The sequence below is a fragment of the Convolutriloba macropyga genome, chromosome 1, assembly GCF_964194025.1.
Source record: "Convolutriloba macropyga chromosome 1, txConMacr16.3, whole genome shotgun sequence".
Taxonomy (NCBI): domain Eukaryota; kingdom Metazoa; phylum Xenacoelomorpha; order Acoela; family Convolutidae; genus Convolutriloba; species Convolutriloba macropyga.
This window is the reverse complement of record NC_134468.1, coordinates 19,698,107-19,721,971: the sequence shown is the minus strand read 5'-3', so window position 1 is coordinate 19,721,971 and position 23,865 is coordinate 19,698,107.

Here is a 23,865-nt window from a genome sequence, read left to right as displayed (position 1 = left end):
TCTAGAAAATTCAAGTAATCTCGTCTCATAAGGCTTTCAAGTTTTTTTCGGTTTGACTCACAGACAGTTGGACCAACACTTGGAATCTTATGCGTTTGCACATTCCCGTTATCCAAAAGCTCAGCTGTAAGGACTGCGTCGACTTGAGCAAGATCTGTCCAAGCAATGTTATCAACCATTGCATTTAAACTTAAATATTTCAACGAACTATGAAAAAATTTAGAACGACCAAGAAAACCTCAATTCTACAGAAAAAAATGAAACGGTAATAATTTTTTAATTGAGCAACAAGTTTGAACTGGTATAATCAGGGAAACCAATTTGACAAAAACTTTAGCATTGAGCACGAAAAGAACTTACGGCAACAACTAGTTTCAATATTGTTAGCAACAAATTGCATAAAGAATCAAAATACATTGATAGCGTAAATTTTTTGTGAAGCTGCGAGCTATGAACATCAAGTACTCATCCGATTAATTGTCAATGCACAAGCAACAAGCTATATTAGAAACAAAATTAAAGACACAGTTTATAATAAGATACAACAATGATGAAAGAGTTAAGGAAAAGAAAACACAGCTATGAACATCAAATACTCATCCAAATAATTGTCAATGCACAAGCTATATTAGAAACAACATTAAAGACAAAGTTTAAAATAAGATACAACAAAGATGGAAAAGTTAAGGTAGACATCTGAAGTCAGATGAGACATCGATAGCCATTTTTACTCTGCTTCCTGTCTGCTACTACAATCATTTCCATCAGCAGCTTTCTTACTTTTTCTAATAATATCTTTCTTGATATCGCGCCCCAAATCGTCTATTGCATCACACGCCTGCATAAATTCGCCCGGAAACCGTCCCTCGATTAGCTCCTTAATTTCCTGCAATTTTTCTCCATCAAGTGATGCTAGGGATGTTGACTTCCTAGGATTGGTTCTTCGGTCTTTTAGCTCTTCACTTGTAAAATATTTCCTCGCCAGATTCCTTCCATATTTCTTTGCAGTCTTCCCTTCGACCAGCGACATGTCCTCTCCTTTTAAAAAAATTTGCCGTTTCTCTACATTGGAGACCTCACTAACAACGCTACTTGGAGCAGGGGTCGCAGCTTTCAATTCATTTTCGAGATATAACCTAAGCTCCCTAGTCTCTCTGCGCTGATTGTCTATAACCTTCGTTACAGAGCGAATCGCTTTACACACTCTGTTCAGAATCGAAGTGCCACTGGAAGCATCAATTGCCTCTTCACCTTCGGTCTCAACTTCTTCGATTTCTGATTCCTGGCTATTGCCATTGTTCTCATCAAAAATAGTTGGACTATTTCCGTGTTGAACTTGCGGAATAGTGGAATTGGCATCTTCACACTGATCATCGCTCTGTTCATCAGCGCTTTCGTTCGGCAAACTCACCGTGGAGATTGTTTTCAGTTTTGACTGCACAAGGTTTTTTTGGGCATTCGACGAACTGGACTCCTTGACAGTTCGGACAACTTCAATGTCCTGATCTCCTGAAGTCTTTGGCCTTTTTCTTTGTGCACTTGGGTCAATGCATGACAGGTTCAATTCACTCAAAGGCCGTTTTCGACTTTGCTGCGAGATTGTCTCGATCGCAGCTTCTGTTTCTGCAGAAAAGGAGAGATTCGCCTTCTCTGTTGATGTATTGGCCTTGTCCAACCTGTTGTCCATTTGAGTGCAAACAACTTTTATAAAGTTGCTATCGCCTTTGGTAATGAAAAGAGCGTTGTAAAACTTGTTCGTCCAATAGAGTCTGAGAACATCTCCCTTCTTTACTTGGCTACGGCATGTGTAGCTCATTTTGTCCGGCCATGCCTTATGGTCAAGGCCAATTTCTCTATAGTTTCCGTCTTCAAAAAAAAACAAAAATTCTATCCCCTGGAAGTTCTCAAGCAGTTTTTTATCGTTTAAACGCGCAGATTTGGAATTCGAGTCACTGCCCAGAAAAGTAACCGCCTTTGGAAACATTGCCATTTCTGGAAAAAAATTTCAAGAATAACAATTGGGTGATAAGAATTACACAATCTAGAAAATTCTTCCGCCTATACACAAATGACGCCTTCACTGGCTTCTATCTACTTTCATACTAGCTCAAATGTGACTAGTAAAACATATTTCAACAACTTCAATTCGGCAGAGCAAATTTACAAATTCATTCAACGCGAACTACAAAGTTGACAATATTTACTGAGCTCCAAGAAAATCATCAATGTTATCAAGATTTCTTGAGGAGTCGTCACTCTGAGCAATTGGCTGCGCAGCTGGCTCTTTCACTGATCTCAACTTTGCTCTTTTTAGGTCTCTGCCCTTTTGATTTATAGCACACCTTGCCTCTGGCCAGCATCCGGGAAAATGAAAATTCACCTGCTTCTTAATTTCCAAAATTTTGTTCTTGTCTAAAGGATCACGGGATGTTTTTTGTGGGCTGACAATAAAATTGATTAGCTCGTCCTCAGTAAAATTTTCGATAGCCAGATTAATCCCGAGTTGTGTAGCCGAAACTGCTGTTTTTAGATATAACTCTTCTGATTCAGTTCCTGCCGATGGCAAATCACTGGGATTGACATTTTCGTCAGGTATACTTGGGACGGCAACCGGCTCATTTCTACTTCTCTGTACAGCAACATCACGTTTCTTTCTCAGTCTTCTAACTGTTCCCACGAACAATCGATGCTCATTCTCTGATCGTCTTGTGCTTTTTTCAAGGCGCTGAAGTGCCCTCTCTAGCTTCTGCAGCTCGCTCATTGAAACTGAAGATCAGTAGAGATTCTAATTACAAAAGACAACGTATGGTAGTTCAAAAATGAAGCAAGTATTATATAGGCATCCTCGAAGAAAAACAAAAATATCTGGCCTGTCGCTAATATTATCTAACACAACCTGCGCTAAGATTAGACTTTAAACTTAATTCAGCCTCAAATTCCCAAACTCCGGTGTTCTGGTGTTAAAATAACTGCCCCGACTAACCATAATAAACCTGCCACTGCGACTCAAAATGTCCTACCTTACTAAAAACAATAAAAAAAATTTGAGATTCAAGCCACAAATTCCTAAATTGCGCACATACGTAAAAAGAGCTACTCTGTGATACACCTTTATAAAGACAAACATGAAATGAACACGTTTATTCGTATAAATAATCAATTACGTTCACTAAACCAAGTAGAATTATTGAATGGAAACTTCATCACATCACTACTATAAAAGTTATCGACATCAGGCAACACCACTCGTTTTTTTTTTAAAGGTAACTGGTTGGGAGATCATCGACTCTTTGAACCATGGTTTACTAACGTCTCCATCTTTGAGTATTTCAATTTTACTGATTGGCTGGTTTCTCATCTGTTGCTTTGTGATTTCGCAATCGGAAGGGTTGCGAAAGTTCATCCAACCGTTCAGCCCACTTTCGTTTCTCCTTGAGCACAGGAAAGACACACTTTTTATTAGTGGATAATGCTCAATTAGTTCACTCTTTGCCGCTCTTAGTCCATCAGAGGAGGATGGGTGAAAACAATTGAAGCGAAGGGAAATAGCTTTTGCGTAGAGATTGGTCTTCTGGACCCGTTTCTTATTGCCTCCTTTCTTCAGTGCGTTTTCCTTATCCGATTGGCTGACTTTACGGTTCTAAAACAAAGAAAGAGTGGCAAAATCTTGATTAAAAAAATTAACCTAGAGCCTAAATTAACCCCTAAGAGCTAAAAAAAACCCCTGATACCCGGGGCTGGGTGGTCCCACTTATGCCAAATGTGGTGGACGATACCAGTTTACACTTGGTGGTGTCCCCTGATACCCGGGGCTGGGTGGTCTTGGTATTCCAAAAGCGAACAAGAGCAAAAAAAAGCAATGCACCCATCTATGAAAAAAGTGTAATCCTTTGAAAATGACAACAATTTTTGCAATTTTCCGATTCCGACGGAATTTTGGTACAATTCACAGTTCATATGGTTGGTACAACTGACAAAAACTAGAAAAAAGTCAACAAAAAACAAAATATCTATTACCAATATCTTGAAAAATAGAAGACTTTTTCGAGAAGAGCTTTTTTCTCATAATTTCAAGTTTCTCTATACTGGAGCCAATTAAACAGAAACTCTAGTTCTTTTTGCCTATAGAGACGTATATTTGTGACAACTAACAGGTTTTAAACCCAAAGAACACAAAAGAGTCAAGTTTAGAGAGAAATTGGCGAAAAAAGAAGCTCTATTTTAGAAGAAAAAGACACCTAGTTCTCCTAACTACGAAATAATCAATAAAAAGACAAAACCGAAATTACATACGAATCAGCCGTCTCTATAGACACTGTGAGAGTGAGAATCACCAAAAAAGCCTAAGAAATTAAAATATTTTTGATTGGGAGCTAGAGAAATAGTAAAAATATGCACCTATCTATCAAAAAACTGAAATCCTTTGAAAATGACAACAATTCTTGCAATTTTACAATTCCGACGGAATTTTGGTACAAATCAAGGCTCATATAGTTGGTACAACTGAGAAAAGTAGAAAAAAGACAATAAAAAACAAAATATCTATTATTTCCAATATCTTGATAAATAGAAGACTTTTTCGAGAAGAGTTTTTTTTCTCACAATTTCAAGTTTCTCTATACTGGAGCCAATTAAACAGAAACTCTAGTTCTTTTTGCCTGTAGACACGTATATTTAATACAACTAACAGGTTCTAAACCCAAAAACACAAAAGAGTAAAGTTTAGAGAGAAATTGGCGAAAAAAGAAGCTCTATTTTAGAAGAAAAAAGACACCTAGTTCTCCTAACAACGAAATAATCAATCAAAAGACAAAACCGAAATTACATACAATTCGGCCGTCTCTATAGACACTGTGAGAGTGAGAATCACCAAAAAAGCCTAAGAAACTAAAATTTTTTTGATTGGGAGCTAGAGAAATAGTAAAAATATGCACCTATCTATCAAAAAACTGAAATCCTTTGAAAATGACAACAATTCTTGCAATTTTACACTTCCGACGGAATTTTGGTACAAATCAAGGCTCATATAGTTGGTACAACTGAGAAAAGTAGAAAAAAGACAATAAAAAACAAAATATCTATTATTTCCAATATCTTGAAAAATAGAAGACTTTTTCGAGAAGAGTTTTTTTTCTCATAATTTCAAGTTTCTTTATACTGGAGCCAATCAAACAGAAACTCTAGTTCTTTTTGCCTGTAGACACGTATATTTAATACAACTAACAGGTTAAAAACCCAAAGAACACAAAAGAGTCAAGTTTAGAGAGAAATTGGCGAAAAAAGAAGCTCTATTTTAGAAGAAAAAAGACACCTAGTTCTCCTAACAACGAAATAATCAATAAAAAGACAAAACCGAAATTACATACAATTCGGCCGTCTCTATAGACACTGTGAGAGTGAGAATCACCAAAAAAGCCTAAGAAACTAAAATTTTTTTGATTGGGAGCTAGAGAAATAGTAAAAATATGCACCTATCTATCAAAAAACTGAAATCCTTTGAAAATGACAACAATTCTTGCAATTTTACACTTCCGACGGAATTTTGGTACAAATCAAGGCTCATATAGTTGGTACAACTGAGAAAAGTAGAAAAAAGACAATAAAAAACAAAATATCTATTATTTCCAATATCTTGAAAAATAGAAGACTTTTTCGAGAAGAGTTTTTTTTCTCATAATTTCAAGTTTCTTTATACTGGAGCCAATCAAACAGAAACTCTAGTTCTTTTTGTCTGTAGACACGTATATTTAATACAACTAACAGGTTAAAAACCCAAAGAACACAAAAGAGTCAAGTTTAGAGAGAAATTGGCGAAAAAAGAAGCTCTATTTTAGAAGAAAAAAGACACCTAGTTCTCCTAACAACGAAATAATCAATAAAAAGACAAAACCGAAATTACATACAATTCGGCCGTCTCTATAGACACTGTGAGAGTGAGAATCACCAAAAAAACCTAAGAAACTAAAATATTTTTGATTGGGAGCTAGAGAAATAGTAAAAATATGCACCTATCTATCAAAAAATTGAAATCCTTTGAAAATGACAACAATTTTTGCAATTTTCCGATTCCGACGGAATTTTGGTACAATTCACAGTTTATATGGTCGGTACAACTGAGAAAACTAGAAAAAAGTCAACAAAAAACAAAATATCTATTATTTCCAATATCTTGAAAAATAGAAGACTTTTTCGAGAAGAGTTTTTTTTCTCATAATTTCAAGTTTCTCTATACTGGAGCCAATTAAACAGAAACTCTGGTTCTTTTTGCCTGTAGACACGTATACTTTTGACAACTAACAGGTTCTAAACCCAAAGAAGACAAAATAGTCGAGTTTCGAGAGATATTGCCGAAAAAAGAAGATCTAATTTAGAAGAAAAAATACACCTAGTTCTCCTAACTAGGAAATAATCAATAAAGAGACAAAACCGAAATTACATACGAATCGGCCGTCTCCATGGACACTGTGAGACTGAGAATCACCAGTAAAGCCTAAGAAACTAAAATATTTTTGATTGGGAGCTAGAGAAATAGTAAAAATATGCACCTATCTATCAAAAAACTGAAATCCTTTGAAAATGACAACAATTTTTGCAATTTTCCGATTCCGACGGAATTTTGGTTCAATTCACAGTTCATATGGTTGGTACAACTGAGAAAACTAGAAAAAAGTTAACAAAAACCAAAATATCTATTATTTCCAATATCTTGAAAAATAGAAGACTTTTTCGAGAAGAAATTCTTTTCTCATAATTTCAAGTTTCTCTATACTGGAGCCAATTAAACAGAAACTCTGGTTCTTTTTGCCTGTAGACACGTATACTTGTGACAACTAACAGGTTCTAAACCCAAACAAGACAAAATAGTCGAGTTTCGAGAGATATTGCCGAAAAAAGAAGATCTAATTTAGAAGAAAAAATACACCTAGTTCTCCTAACTAGGAAATAATCAATAAAGAGACAAAACCGAAATTACATACGAATCGGCCGTCTCCATGGACACTGTGAGAGTGAGAATCACCAGTAAAGCCTAAGAAACTAAAATATTTTTGATTGCGAGCTAGAGAAATAGTAAAAATATGCACCTATCTATCAAAAAACTGAAATCCTTTGAAAATGACAACAATTTTTGCAATTTTCCGATTCCGACGGAATTTTGGTTCAATTCACAGTTCATATGGTTGGTACAACTGAGAAAACTAGAAAAAAGTCAACAAAAACCAAAATATCTATTATTTCCAATATCTTGAAAAATAGAAGACTTTTTCGAGAAGAGTTTTTTTCTCATAATTTCAAGTTTCTCTATACTCTAGCCAATTAAACAGAAACTCTGGTTCTTTTTGCCTGTAGACACGTATACTTGTGACAACTAACAGGTTCTAAACCCAAAGAAGACAAAATAGTCGAGTTTCGAGAGATATTGCCGAAAAAAGAAGATCTAATTTAGAAGAAAAAATACACCTAGTTCTCCTAACTAGGAAATAATCAATAAAGAGACAAAACCGAAATTACATACGAATCGGCCGTCTCCATGGACACTGTGATAGTGAGAATCACCAGTAAAGCCTAAGAAACTAAAATATTTTTCGTTGGGAGCTAGAGAAATAGTAAAAATATGCACCTATCTATCAAAAAACTGAAATCCTCTGAAAATTACAACAATTTTTGCAATTTTCCGATTCCAACGGAATTTTGTTACAATTCACAGTTCATATGGTCGGTACAACTGAGAAAACTAGAAAAAAGTCAACAAAAAACAAAATATCTATTATTTCCAATATCTTGAAAAATAGAAGACTTTTTCGAGAAGAGTTTTTTTTCTCATAATTTCAAGTTTCTCTATACTGGAGCCAATTAAACAGAAACTCTAGTTCTTTTTGCCTATAGAGACGTATACTTGTGACAACTAACAGGTTCTAAACCCAAAGAACACAAAAGAGTCAAGTTTAGAGAGAAATTGGCGAAAAAGAAGCTCTATTTTAGAAGAAAAAAGACACCTAGTTCTCCTAACAACGAAATAATTAATAAAAAGACAAAACCGAAATTACATACAATTCGGCCGTCTCTATAGACACTGTGAGAGTGAGAATCACCAAAAAAGCCTAAGAAACTAAAATATTTTTGATTGGGAGCTAGAGAAATAGTAAAAATATGCACCTATCTATCAAAAAACTGAAATCCTTTGAAAATGACAACAATTTCTGCAATATTCCGATTCCGACGGAATTTTGGTACAATTCACAGTTCATATGGTTGGTACAACTGAGAAAACTAGAAAAAAGTCAACAAAAAACAAAATATCTATTATTTCCAATATCTTGAAAAATAGAAGACTTTTTCGAGAAGAGTTTTTTTTTCTCATAATTTCCAGTTTCTCTATACTGGAGCAAATTAAACAGAAACTATAGGTCTTTTTGGATAAAAGGACGTATATTAGTGAGAACTAACAGGTTCTAAACCCAAAGAACACAAAAGAGTCAAGTTTAGAGAGAAATTGGCGAAAAAACAAGTTCTATTTTAGAAGAAAAAAGACACAGTTCTCCTAACTACGAAATAATCAATAAAAAGACAAAACCAAAATTACACACGAATCGGCCGTCTCCAAGGACACTGTGAGAGTGAGAATCACCAGTAAAGCCTAAGAAACTAAAATATTTTTCATTGGGAGCTAGAGAAATAGTAAAAACATGCACCTATCTATCAAAAAACTGAAATCCTTTGAAAATGTCAACAATTTTTGCAATTTTCCGATTCCGACGGAATTTTGGTACAATTCACAGTTCATATGGTCGGTACAACTGAGAAAACAAGAAAAAGTCAACAAAAACCAAAATATCTATTATTTCCAATATCTTGAAAAATAGAAGACTTTTTCGAGAAGAGTTTTTTTTCTCATAATTTCAAGTTTCTCTATACTGGAGCCAATAAATCAGAAACTCTCGTTCTTTTTGCGTATAAGGACGTTTATTAGTGAGAACTAAGAGGTTCTAAACACAAAGGAATCAAAATGGTCGAGTTTTGAGAGAAATGCCTGAAAAAGGAGCTCTATTTTAGAAGAACAAGTACACCTAGTTCTCCTAACTGCTAAATGATCAAAAAAGAGACAATCCCGAATTTACAACCTAATCGGCCGTCACCAAACACAGTGTGAAAGTGATTAACACCGATAAACCCTAAGAAACTGAAATAGTTTCCATTGGGAGCTAGAGAAAAAGTAAAAAATATGCACCTATCTATCAAAAAACTGAAATCCTTTGAAAATGACAACAATTTTTGCAATTTTCCGATTCCGACGGAATTTTGAAACAATTCACAGTTCATATGATTGGTACAACTGAGAAAACTAGAAAAAAGTCAACAAAAAACAAAATATCTATTATTTCCAATATCTTGAAAAATAGAAGACTTTTTCGAGAAGAGTTTTTTTTCTCATAATTTCAAGTTTCTTTATACTGGAGCCAATCAAACAGAAACTCTAGTTCTTTTTGGATAAAAGGACGTATATTAGTGAGAACTAACAGGTTCTAAACCCAAAGAACACAAAAGAGTCAAGTTTAGAGAGAAATTGGCGAAAAAAGAAGCTCTATTTTAGAAGAAAAAAGACACCTAGTTCTCCTAACTACGAAATAATCAAAAAAGAGACAAAACCGAGATTACATACGATTCGACCGTCTTCATAGGCACTGTGAGTGTGGGTAACACCAACAAAGCCTAAGAAACCAAAAATTTTTTCATTGGGAGCTAGAGAAAAAATAAAAATATGTACCTAACAATCAAAAGACTGAAATTCCTTGAAAATGACAACAATTGTTGCAATTTTACGATTTCGACGGAATTTTGGTACAATTCACAGTTCATTAGGTTGGTACAACTGAGAAAACTAGAAAAAAGTCAACAAAAAACAAAATATCTATTATTTCCAATATCTTCAAAAATAGAAGACTTTTTAGAGAAGAGTTTTTTTCTCATAATTTCAAGTTTCTCTATACTGGAGCAAATTAAACAGAAACTCTAGTTCTTTTTGGATAAAAGGACGTATATTAGTGAGAACTAACAGGTTCTAAACCCAAAGAACACAAAAGAGTCAAGTTTAGAGAGAAATTGGCGAAAAAAGAAGCTCTATTTTAGAAGAAAAAAGACACCTAGTTCTCCTAACTACGAAATAATCAAAAAAGAGACAAAACCGAGATTACATACGATTCGACCGTCTTCATAGGCACTGTGAGTGTGGGTAACACCAACAAAGCCTAAGAAACCAAAAATTTTTTCATTGGGAGCTAGAGAAAAAATAAAAATATGTACCTAACAATCAAAAGACTGAAATTCCTTGAAAATGACAACAATTGTTGCAATTTTACGATTTCGACGGAATTTTGGTACAATTCACAGTTCATTAGGTTGGTACAACTGAGAAAACTAGAAAAAAGTCAACAAAAAACAAAATATCTATTATTTCCAATATCTTCAAAAATAGAAGACTTTTTAGAGAAGAGTTTTTTTCTCATAATTTCAAGTTTCTCTATACTGGAGCAAATTAAACAGAAACTCTAGTTCTTTTTGGATAAAAGGACGTATATTAGTGAGAACTAACAGATTCTAAAACCAAAGAACACAAAAGAGTCGAATTTAAAGAGAAATTGGCGAAAAAACAAGCTCTATTTTAGAAGAAAAAATACACCTAGTTCTCCTAACAACGAAATAATCAAAAAAGGGACAATCCCGAAATTATACCCAAATACACAGTCTCCATAGGCACAGTGAGTGTGGGTAACATCAATAAAGCCTAAGAAACCAAAATTTTTTCCATTGGGAGCTAAAGAAGAAGTAAAAATATGTACATAATTACCAAAAGCTGAAATCTTTTGAAAATGACAACAATTGTTGCAATTTTACAATTCCGACGGAATTTTGGTACAAATCACGGCTAATATAGTTGGTACAACTGAGAAAAGTACAAAAAAGACAATAAAAGACAAAATATCTATTATTTCCATTATCTTGAGAAATAGAAGACTTTTTCGAGAAGAGTTTTTGTTCTCAAAATTTTAAGTTTCTCTATACTGGAGCCAATTAAACAGAAACTCTAGTTCTTTTGCCTATATAGACGTATATTTGTGACCACTAACAGGTTCTAAACCCAAAGAACAAAAAAGAGTCAAGTTTAGAGAGAAATTGTCGAAAAAGGAAGCTCTATTTTAGAAGAAAAATTACACCTAGTTCTCCTAACAACGAAATAATCAAAAAAGGGACAATCCCAAAATTATACCCAAATCCGCAGTCTTCATAGGCGCACTGAGTGTGGGTAACATCAATAAAGCCTAAGAAAACCAAAATTTTTTCCAATGGGAGCTAAAGAAGAAGTAAAAATATGTACATAATTATCAAAAAACTGAAATCTTTTGAAAATGACAACAATTGTTGCAATTTTACAATTCCGATGGAATTTTGGTACAAACCACGGCTCATATAGTTGGTACAACTGAGAAAAGTACAAAAAAGACAATAAAAGACAAAATATCTATTATTTCCATTATCTTGACAAATAGAAGACTTTTTCGAGAAGAGTTTTTGTTCTCAAAATTTTAAGTTTCTCTATACTGGAGCCAATTAAACAGTAACTCTAGTTCTTTTTGCCTATAGAGACGTATATTTGTGACCACTAACAGGTTCTAAACCCAAAGAACACAAAAGAGTCGAGTTTAGAGAGAAATTGCCGAAAAAGGAAGCTCTATTTTAGAAAAAAAATTACACCTAGTTCTCCTAACTACGAAATAATCAATAAAGAGACAAAACCGAAATTACATACGATTCGGCCATCTTCATAGGCACTGTTAGTGTGGGTAACACCAATAAAGCCTAAGAAACCAAAAATTTTTTCATTGGGGGCTAGAGAAAAAGTAAAAATATGTACATAATTATCAAAAAACTGAAATCCTTTGAAAATGACAACAATTTTTGCAATTTTCCGATTCCGACGGAATTTTGGTACAATTCACAGTTCATATGGTCTGTACAACTGAGAAAACTAGAAAAAAGTCAACGAAAAACAAAATATCTATTATTTCCAATATCTTGAAAAATAGAAGACTTTTTCGAGAAGAGTTCTTTTTCTCATAATTTTAAGTTTCTCTATACTGGATAAACTTAAACAGAAACTCTAGTTCTTTTAGCGTATAAGGACGTATAATAGTGCGAACTAACAGGTTCTAAACCCAAAGAAGACAAAATAGTTGAGTTTCGAGAGATATTGCGAAAAAAGAAGATCTAATTTAGAAGGAAAAATACACCTAGTTCTCCTAACTACGAAATAAACAATAAAAAGACAAAACCGAAATTACATACGAATCGGCCGTCTCCACAGACACTGTGAGAGTGAGAATCACCAACAAAGCCTAAGAAACTAAAATATTTTTCATTGGGAGCTAGAGAAATAGTAAAAATATGCACCTATCTATCAAAAAACTGAAATCCTTTGAAAATGACAACAATTTTTGCAATTTTCCGATTCCGACGGAATTTTGATACAATTCACAGTTAATATAGTCGGTACAACAGAAAAAACTAGAAAAAAGTCAACAAAAAACAAAATATCTATTATTTCCAATATCTTGAAAAAAAGAAGACTTTTTCGAGAAGAGTTTTTTTTTCTCATAATTTCAAGTTTCTCTATACTGGAGCCAATTAAACAGAAACTCTAGTTCTTTTTGCCTATAGAGACGTATATTTGTGACAACTAACAGGTTCTAAACCCAAAGAACGCAAAAGAGTCAAGTTTAAAGAGAAATTGGCAAAAAAAGAAGCTCTATTTTAGAAGAAAAAAGACACCTAGTTCTCTTAACTACGAAATAAAGAATAAAAAGACAAAACCGAAATTACATACAATTCGGCCGTCTTCATAGGCACTGTGAGTGTGGGTAACACCAATAAAGCATAAGAAAACAAAAATTTTTTCATTGGGAGCTAGAGAAAAAGTAAAAATATGTACATAATTATCAAAAGACTGAAATTCTTTGAAAATGACAACAATTGTTGCAACTTTACGATTTCGACGGAATTTTGGTACAAACTACCGTTCATATAGTCAGTACAACTAAGAAAACTATAAAAAAGCACGATAAAAACAATATATGTATTATTTCCAATATCTTGAAAAATAGAAGACTTTTTCGAGAAGAGTTTTTTTTCTCATAATTTCAAGTTTCTCTATACTGGAGCAAATTAAACAGAAACTATAGTTCTTTTTGGATAAAAGGACGTATATTAGTGAGAACTAACAGGTTCTAAACACAAAGAACACAAAAGAGTCAAGTTTAGAGAGAAATTGGCGAAAAAAGAAGCTCTATTTTAGAAGAAAAAAGACACCTAGTTCTCCTAACTACGAAATAATCAAAAAAGAGACAAAACCGAGATTACATACGATTCGGCCGTCTTCATAGGCACTGTGAGTGTTGGTAACACCAACAAAGCCTAAGAAACCAAAAATTTTTTCATTGGGAGCTAGAGAAAAAATAAAAATATGTACCTAACAATCAAAAGACTGAAATTCCTTGAAAATGACAACAATTGTTGCAATTTTACGATTTCGACGGAATTTTGGTGCAATTCACAGTTCATATGGTTGGTACAACTGAGAAAACTAGAAAAAAGTCAACAAAAAACAAAATATCTATTATTTCCAATATCTTGAAAAATGGAAGACTTTTTCGAGAAGAGTTTTTTTTCTCATAATTTCAAGTTTCTCTATACTGGAGCAAATTAAACAGAAACTATAGTTCTTTTTGGATAAAAGGACGTATATTAGTGAGAACTAACAGGTTCTAAACCCAAAGAACACAAAAGAGTCAACTTTAGAGAGAAATTGGCGAAAAAGGTAGCTCTATTTTAGAAAAAAATTACACCTATAATAATAATATAATAGGTCTTTGATTAGGTCAATCGGACCGTTCAGGCAGCATTTCGTTAAATTGATTTGGGTTTCATGCTTAATGCAAAATGCTCAATGCTTGATCAGTTAACGGCAGAGTAGAATAATTTTGTGTTTCAGAGCATCAATTCTAGCACCATTTTCAACTGTAGCTTAGACGATTGTCTGCGAGAGTTCACCTCTAAGGAGACCCTCGACGGATTCGACAAACCGGTTAGTCAAACAGAAATTTCTGTCCATAATAGTCACAGCAGACAACTCTTAACTCAGTAGGAACAGAGTAGATACCTGTTCTTCATCGTGGTATACAAAAGCATTAGTTTGGTATGAGAGTGGTAAAGCCTAATAAAGGCTTTAGGGATTCAGTCCCAGGGGTTTCATAAGTTCCCTTGATAATTACTGTCACAGATTCAGTTTGTTAAGGTCTCTGCAGTCCGAGCAGTTGCAGAAAATCCTCCAAGTGGACATTCTTGAAGTCATATTTTTGATCGAAGTACAATGTACCTATTGTCATCAATAGTTCTCCTAACTACGAAATAATCAAAAAAGAGACAATACCGAATTGACACCCAAATCGGCCGTCTCTATAGACACGCTGAGACCAATAAAGCCTAAGACACATAAACATTGCATGCACTACGAAAAGCCTGACGTGATTTTGGGAAAATCTAGGTTGGCATTTTATGCCCCCCTGCGCTTGTTACCCAAGACCATGAAAGCACTATTATACATGCAGTACCTATCTAAAACATCACAAATCATAAACCTCATTAGCCGAACTGCATGGCTTGGGTGTAGAACTGTTCTCATTGCCGCAACTGCCAGAACTGGTACACTTCTTGGGGATACGCTTCAAATGACATATTTCGGGAGCATCAGACATGATTCTGAAATAATACGACTGAAAATGGAGCATAAACTATATATGGCGAGCAAGCCCACCCCACTGGGTGTTCAACAAACCACCCCTGAAAACTCAATTCACTATTTTCATCGATTCACAGAGCTCTGGTGTACTGGTACCCTGCTCCAGCAGGTCAAAATAGGGGTACCTGACCTGGCCAATTTCTCAAAAACGGCTGAACAAAAACAAACGCCCTTAATACTGTTTGTAGCACGGCTTGAGATACGCATCATATTAAAAAATGAGCCCAATTGGTGCACTCTAGAAGTAGTTATAGCAAAAACAAGGTACCGTACCAAACGACCTTGGAGGAGAGGTACATCACCTCCAGAGCTAAAATTGAACACCTAAACCACGGAAAATGACATATAAAGTATATATATTCGGAATCTGCATTAAACTGGCTATTCAAAACAGTATAATTTATACCAGAAGTGACAAAATTCAAAGTCACCAGACCCGGACCACTGCTGTCAAACGCTTCTAGAGGTAAAATCAAGGGCAACTTTACTGGCCAATTTCTCTAAAACGGCCGAACAAAAATAAACGTACCCTTAGTACAGTTTGTAGCACTGCTTGAGATACGCATCATATTAAAAAATGAGCCCGATCGGTACATTCTTCGAGGAGCTATAGCAATTATAAGGTACCGTACCAAATGACCAAAAAAGCGAGGTGACCGCTCTGCAGAGTCAAAATTGACCATCTCAACTACATAAAATACCATATAAAATATATATGGGGAGACTCCCCACTAACTGGGGATTCTAAAACACTAACACTTGTTGGGTAAATCGCGTGTTTTGTAGTACCGAAATTTGGGTCACCCATAATAGCCCGAAAATTCGAACTATTTCAACTTTGAACATTAATAACTTTTTGATTAGGCCGATTTGGGAAACCAACCAAATACTGCAAGCAAGAGGGGTTCAGTGCTAACAAAATGAGACCACTCCCGTTTAATTTGGTCCAGTACTTTAGAAGATATTAACAAATCACTGTTCTGTACCCCAGTTTTTGGGCTAAAATCGAAGCCCAAGATCTCCGGAACCGACGTAAAACAACGTGAAACAGCGTTCCCGGCGTATTTGTGGGTGTAATTCTGGTCCACTTCCACGTTCTAGGTCACGGCAAACCTTCATGGTGAGGTGGGAAAAAATTTCCCACCTCACCATGAAGGTTATGATGTTTTGTGTGTTTTGACATAAAACAACATCAACAAAAATTTGATGAAATCGTGAAAAAAGAAAAATTGTTGAATTAATGCCATTGTTTGATACAATTAGCTTCAGCAACCTAAATAGTGTCTAGAAAACACAAAACGCACGCCCAAAAACTTGTTCAATAGCAAACAACACCACTTCACTCATTCATTTGGTCAAATGACCTATTTTGACTACCAAATATCAAGTTTTACTAAAATAAACCTTCAAAACTAGTACAAAAAGATACAATCTGTTTATAGTGATACTCCCCATTAACTGAGCACTCTAAAACACTATAATTTGTAATCTTGAATCAAAAAAATTCAACATTATGTCACCGCCGAATTGGCCGAAATTGGCCGAAAGTCGAGATTCGGCGCCTACAGAGCAAAAAATGACCCACTCAACTCCAGAAAACCAGATAAAAAATGTGTATGGGGTTACTCCCCACTACAATACCAATTCCAACAAACCAATACAAGTAGGAATACTATGGTATTTTGAGGTACGCATATTTGGTGAACACCAATATCACCTGAAATGGTGACTTTTTTTTTAATTTAGCAATCAATAACTTTTTTACCAGGCCGAATTAGGGTAGTACAATATATGACAAGCCAGACGGTTACAATGCCAATAAAATTAGACTATGTTGGTAGAATTCTGCTAAGAACTTGACTACTTATCATTAAAACAACAAATTGTACCTCTATAAATCTAAATCTGCAAGACTTCAAAAAATGGAAGCTACTTGAGGACCGTATGTCGTTACCGCTTCTATATTACTGTAATCCAGTTTTCCAGTGATCTATTTTTTTGGTAGAGTATTTTGGGTGTTATTAGCAAATTGCTGAATTACACCCAACTTTTTCAGCTATTTTAAAAGCCCAAAATTGTCGAATAACACGCTTGACGGCGTTTAATGGCACAACTGTCGTTTTTCTGGGGCTAATTCCAGTCTATTTTTGCGTTCCTGGTTGATTCAAACCTTCATGATGAGGTGGGAAAAAAATTCGCACCTCGCCATGAAGGCTATGATGTTTTGTGTAATTGACACAAAACAACAGTCTCCGAAATTTGCCGAAATCATGAAAAAAGTAAATTGTTGAATTAACAGCAATCACTGGTATAGTTTGTTTCATGGACTAGAATATTGTATGGAAAACGCAAATAGAACGCAGAAAATCCTTTTCATTTACCAAAACACAACACAATCAATAAAATTTGAAGATAGACATGTTATTCAGGAATCATGTTATTCCTTAAATAACCGTTCGACAACAAATTTTCAGGACAAACACATTACACTACATGCATCAACAGCTTGCATGCTCTGTGAGGAGCGGTTTAGTTGTCTCTGATCTATCTAAAAAAAACAATCTTCTCCTTGTATATAAAGACGTTTCGGAAAGAGAAGTTGTGTTTCAAATAAAAAAAAAATCGCTCATGGACGGGTACGTTTTTCTACGATGCCCATTGGAAAAGATAGAGACGTTTCCAAAAATTATTGTGGAGATACTCATCATTGAATGGGGAAAAATTTATTACTTTATCTGAAGCATAGACTTGACAACTCTACTATATCACCTCCATCACGGACAAAATCGTGTAAGTCTGGAAATCGGGAATTGAATTATCATTCCTGAAAAATATTCTCCTCATCACAAATTGAGGAAATGTATAGATTGGAAGCCTGCCAATCAGAAAAGAAAGGTATCTATGTTGGTAGTTCAACTCGGGCTCTGAAGGTTACAACTCGGGCTTCGTATGTTGGTCAGACATGAACTCAATCATAATTATTTTTTTCAGCCTTAAAGCCTTTTTTCGTTATCGTCAAACAAAAACTTTTTTCTCTGAGTTAAACTGGCACTGATAGGGCACCGTTATGACAAAAATAAGAGAAATCGAAATTTTGAGAAATCACGCAAAATCTCGTCAAGATCCTGTCAAGATCTTGGAAATGCTGCTGTGAGCTCGAAAAAAAAATGTTTTTTTTTCTAAGTTTTGACTGTTATGCAGGGCAATCGAACCAAAATTTTGTCTTTCTGAAAATTTTTGGGATGTAAAAGAAGCATTTGTAAAGTAAAGTGAAAATAAAGTAAAGTGCTTCTCTACTTATTTCGTTCATTTTATGTATCTATTTTTTGAGCGATTTTGACTAGGGGAGAAAATTTGAGGTATACCCTTGCTGCGTTACGTACACGCACACTTATATATATATATATATATATATATATATATATATATATATATACATACATGTTAACAAAGTTTTCAATGTATTACAATGGGAAAAAAGAAGATGAGATACACAGATCTGGCAAGTTTGCCCGTGACGATTTGAGTATATCTCCGTACGTACACACACACACATACATATATATATATATATATATATATATATATATATATATATATATGTATATATATATATAAATATATATATATATATATATATATATATATATATACATATATATATAAATATATATATATATATAAGTTGACAAGGTTTTCAATATATATATACGTGGAAAGCCTGCCAATCAGAAAAGAAAGGTATCTATGTTGGTAGTTCAACTCGGGCTCTGAAGGTTACAACTCGGGCTTCGTATGTTGGTCAGATATGAACTCAATCATAATTATTTTTTTCAGCCTTAAAGCCTTTTTTCGTTATCGTCAAACAAAAACTTTTTTCTCTGAGTTAAACTGGCACTGATAGGGCACCGCTATGACAAAAATAAGAGAAATCGAAATTTTGAGAAATCACGCAAAATCTCGTCAAGATCCTGTCAAGATCTTGGAAATGCTGCTGTGAGATCGAAAAAAAAATGTTTTTTTTTCTAAGTTTTGACTGTTATGCAGGGCAATCGAACCAAAATTTTGTCTTTCTGAAAATTTTTGGGATGTAAAAGAAGCATTTGTAAACAAAAGTAAAACTTGGAAAACCACGAAAGTTCCTGCCAAGATCCTGGAAACCCTCGTGTGGTTATTGAAGAATCCAAGATCTTGCGTGGACTTGGAAATGGTATCGTGGAAATCCAAGATCTTGCGTGGACTTGGCGTGGATGTCGTGGGTTCGAGCACTGGGTTACCTCAGAAAGTCAAAGGGTCCAAGATTAGGGTTCAATTAGCATTTTTGTGCGAAACCATATACGGTGCATAGTGTTGAATTTTTAAGAAAACTGTAGGAGTGTTTACGAGATAATGTTTCTTGTCTATTGGTTTTTGTTACTAATTGAATCGACAATCTCATACTTGGCCAGAAAACGTCAACGTTAACGGGTTTCCAGCTCAACTAATTAAAAAACTTACTATTCTCTTTCTTCCGGCTGAGATCATTGGAAAATTTGACACTCCCCAGTTTCCTACCAAGATTTCCGGGAAAACAAAAGTTCCCGGGTTTCCCACAAAGAAAACCGGTCAAAAATTAAATCCCGGGTTTCCCAACAAGATTACCGAGAAATTATGGTATTCCCGGGTTTCCCGCCAAGATTACCGAGAAGTTATAAGATTCCCGGGTTTCCCACCAAGATTGCCGAGAAATTATAAGATTCCCGGGTTTCCCACCAAGATTGCCGAGAAATTATAAGACTCCCGGGTTTCCCGGCAGGGTTTCCGGGAATCGGAGCACTGGGCTGTTTTGAGGACAAAAGTTTAAAGGGTCAGACGAAAAATTGGCCAAGCAAAAAGTTGCATAAGAAAGACCACATGACTAATATAATTGATACAAACTTTGTTTGAGAGCAACTAATAACAAACAGACCCACATTGTGCTTATTCCTTTGAGAAAATGTTATTTGTGGTAACAACAATCACATCAAAAAGAGTTAAAATTACATTTTAGCGGATAATTTTTTTCCCTTTTTCTTTTACGAGGGAATAATTGCTGTGCCGTAAGAATATCCCGTCTAGAACATTTGTCAATAAAATACAAGGCACAATTATGAAAACACACCCGGCAGATTGCCGGAAAAAAGCCGCAGTTGATCGTTGATTCCAATAAGCATGATTGGGATTGAAAGAATAGATTTTGAAAAAACATAGCCGGCAGATTGCCGGAAAATAGCCGCGATAGACGCTCGTGGCCTTCCAGGAATTGAAACACCTAAAGAAATGAGATAGACAGATCGACCACCAGTCCTTCAATAGACCACTAGACTTTTCGGGTTAGCTTCGGACTGTCAATTTTTGACACATACGTTCTATAAGGAAAACGCCCTTAAAGAGCTATTTCAAAATTGATATTCGAAATCAAAAACTTAAGACTAATAATCACAAATTAGGGCATATAAGATTGGCACAACTTAGATGCACACTATTAACTAGTAAATCTTCATTAAAAATTAAAGTTCCATAAGTGAGTTCAGAAGTCAATTTTTTGAGTGAGGTAAGTCACGCAATTGACCTAAAATCAGAAACAACGTCACGTACACAAATTTTAACTGCAAAGCAATAGAAGTCACTGAAGTAAATTCCAAGACGTCAATTCCAAGAAGTCAGGTCGTAAGAATCATCGATGGAGACGACCAATTAAAAAAAAACACGATGTCCCCAATAATAGCCGCTATCGCTTCGCGGCAAAAAACATTTTTTTAAGTCCGATTTAATTTGATGGAATTTCTTAGTTGAACATACTTCTGTTTCTTAGAGAGAGGCTACAGGGGCTACTATCAATACCAATAAGCATTAGAGAGAGGTAACTAATACTTATAGGAACGACGTTCAAATAGCGGGCATCTAAAATTGGGCTTTATGGGTTTATCCCGTTTCTATTTCTGACTTCAATTTTATACTGACTCTGTTCATTTTGCTTTGCTGAGCAACTGATGTTCAAAATCACTTTTAGCAGAATGAGAGAAGAGAGAAACTAGCCTAGAGAAGTCAAAAAGATTTCACGCAAAATGTTGAAAAAGCGACAAAATCAGGTAACGCGAAACATTTTTTTGTTCGACGAAGTAAAAAAACATAGCAGGTCAAGTCCTGACGTACAATTCAAAGAATTTTCATTGACTAAACAGAAAACTAGACCTAGAACGGACTATGAACGGATTGGTAAAACCATTCAGAAAAGAATCCGATCCAAAAAAACGAAAAAACAGTAAAAATCAAAGTCAAATTGTGAACAAAAAACCACTAGAGAGAAAGCGAATTTTTGTTCAAACACCGTTTTCTAACTCTACTTTAAAATTGGAGCGCAAAAATTTCACACCGCAAAACCACTCGACTTTTCGCTCCATTTCCTGTTTCGGCGTGACCAAAATCACTACTCCAATTTGACTTCAAAAATGAAAGTGTGTGAACAGATCTTTAAAAAAAGACAGCGCCCCAATACAATTCAAATTCTTTGAATTGTAAAAGTAGGAGCGCTATAATAGCCGGCTGAGAAGATGAGGGCGGCTATTAAAAATAAATAATTGAACCAAAAAAATTCATCGATCTGGAAATTTAAGAAAACTGTTGAATCTATTGATTGTTTGTTAGAGGGAGGAAACATTAGGTCAGAATAAACCATTTTTGTACGTTCAAAGCCTTTGGACTTGAATTCTCAATTCGTTACTTTGTGTTGTGGCTGAGACTACTAACATTTTGCGATTTTTCTCCGATGATTGCTCGCTTAGATAAGATTTGGTATGAACTAAGGACACACACTAACACACACTCTCTCTCTCTCTCACTCTCTCACTCTCTCTTTCTCTCTCTCTCTCTCTCTCTCTCTCTCTGTCTACTAAAATAAAGCTTACAGAATTAGAAAAAAAGGGAGGAACAGTGCTCAAAACAAAGCCCACAAACAATTGAAGAATCAAAATAGAGTTGTGGCACATTTTGATCTAGAAAAAGAAATAATTTTTGCTTTCATAGCTGGTAACGCGTATTTTGACTGGAGCATTTTATTGAAAAATTAAATTATAACCGAATAACGTCGGGCGAATTGCTCTCAAACGACCGGCGAGCGGTTGGTTTCGTCAGTAGCTAGCCACGTTTTAGTGAGGCTAGCTTTTGCTTGATTGAAGAGCTTGAGGTGAGGGTAATAGATGATGACATCGCGCCACGTAGCAGCAGCTGAAGTGCGTCATCAACAAAAGGGTTGAGGAAGAGAGAGAGAGAGAGAGAGAGAGAGAGAGAGAGAGAGAGAGAGAGAGAGCGAGAAAGAGAGAAAGAGATACAGTATGCAAGAGATAAAACGTGAACGATAGCAAGACGGAACGAAATCCCAAGCGACAAAGAGAGAGAAAGAGAGCTAGGACTACTTTCCATTGTGAGGTTCGACTCTGCAACTTCTGGTTTTCTAGCTTTTTTAGTAATTAAATGACGAGAAAACTCAAAGTGCGGAACTCAAAAGAAAAGTTTCCGTATTTTAGAGTGAAAAAAAATTAAAATCTATTTTTTGTCTCTGGAATTCTGTTGTGTAATCCACCTGCAAGACTTCAAAAGTTTCACTGACCAGTAAGGTTAGTTAAACTCAGAAAAGGACAATTTATTCAAAAAATTTTAAAACAACGGCAAATTTTTTAAAAAAATTAGAGAAATTTCGTGATATTAATATCTTCAGAGCCTTTTCCTTGTCTCCAAAAATTATCCAATATCCTTATTTAAGGCTTTAAATAGTTTCTTTGGCTCATAAAAATCCAAGAACTTGGGTAATGATAAAAATTTTTTCAAAAACTTGATAACTTGATTTAATTTTTATCAAACAATTGATAACACTCGAGTCATGAAAATATTGATATACATTCACTTATCTCTAAAAACTATGTAACAACTTATTGTCAACAAACCTCGGATGAGGTCCCTGGGCCCTTTGGGCCAGAAAGAATTTCTAAAATATCAAAATTAATCGAACAATTTGAAAAAATTGCAAATATTTTTCGATAAAAAGTTGCTTAAATTCGTGATATTAGAATCTTGAAAGACTTTTCATCACATCTAGAAACTATGCAGTAACCTATTATAAAACCCTAGAGGAAGTTCTTTGGCTATAATTGCTAAAATTTGTGATATTAAAACGTTGAAAACTAACCCATGGCCAAAAATGTTTTCAATAACTTATTATCAAACCCCTAAGGAGATTTTCTGAACCCTGAGACCGAAAAACTTCAATAAAGACATTCTTGGCCCCTAGGTCGGGAACAAACATGAATAAGGACAATAAAAGTCAAAAAAATATTTTATAAAATGCAATTTTTATCAACAAAATGCTAAACTTCGTTGAAAAACATTTCATTACCACTAGAAACTATGCTGTAACATATTATCAAACCCTAGAGGAGATTACGTGACAGCTAGGGCTGAAAAACTCAAAAAATGACAATAGCTTGAAAAAATTGTGAAAATTAGTATAAATTTGTTTGTTTTTGTTTTGATCACCAAAACATATAGCTCCTAAATTGGTCATAAAAAGTACCTATGTCTTGCAAAAAACCTTTACCAACTTTAATCATCCTCAATTTTAGACTGGTCCAACAAAAAATTTGAAAAATGACGAAAAAATACGAAAAGTTGCAACATTTTGGGGGCTCGAAAACTCCTAAAAATGACCTTTTAACCTTAAACTACGGCTTTCACAGTAGCTTCATTACACTAAGCACTTGAAGGACTACTAAACGCGGCCAAGGGCCTCTAATGAAACTTAATGCCCGCTGGCTACTTGTTTATCCCGTTTTTAAGGACGAAAAGTCAAATGGGTCAGACGAATAATCCGTCAAGCGAAAAATCGCATTAAAAAAGATCAACAGGACTAATATAATTGCTACAAACTTCGTTTGAGAGCATTTAACAATATACCAAAACTCTTTTCTTTGGTAATTGATTTTTCTCAAATCGTTCATTAGTTC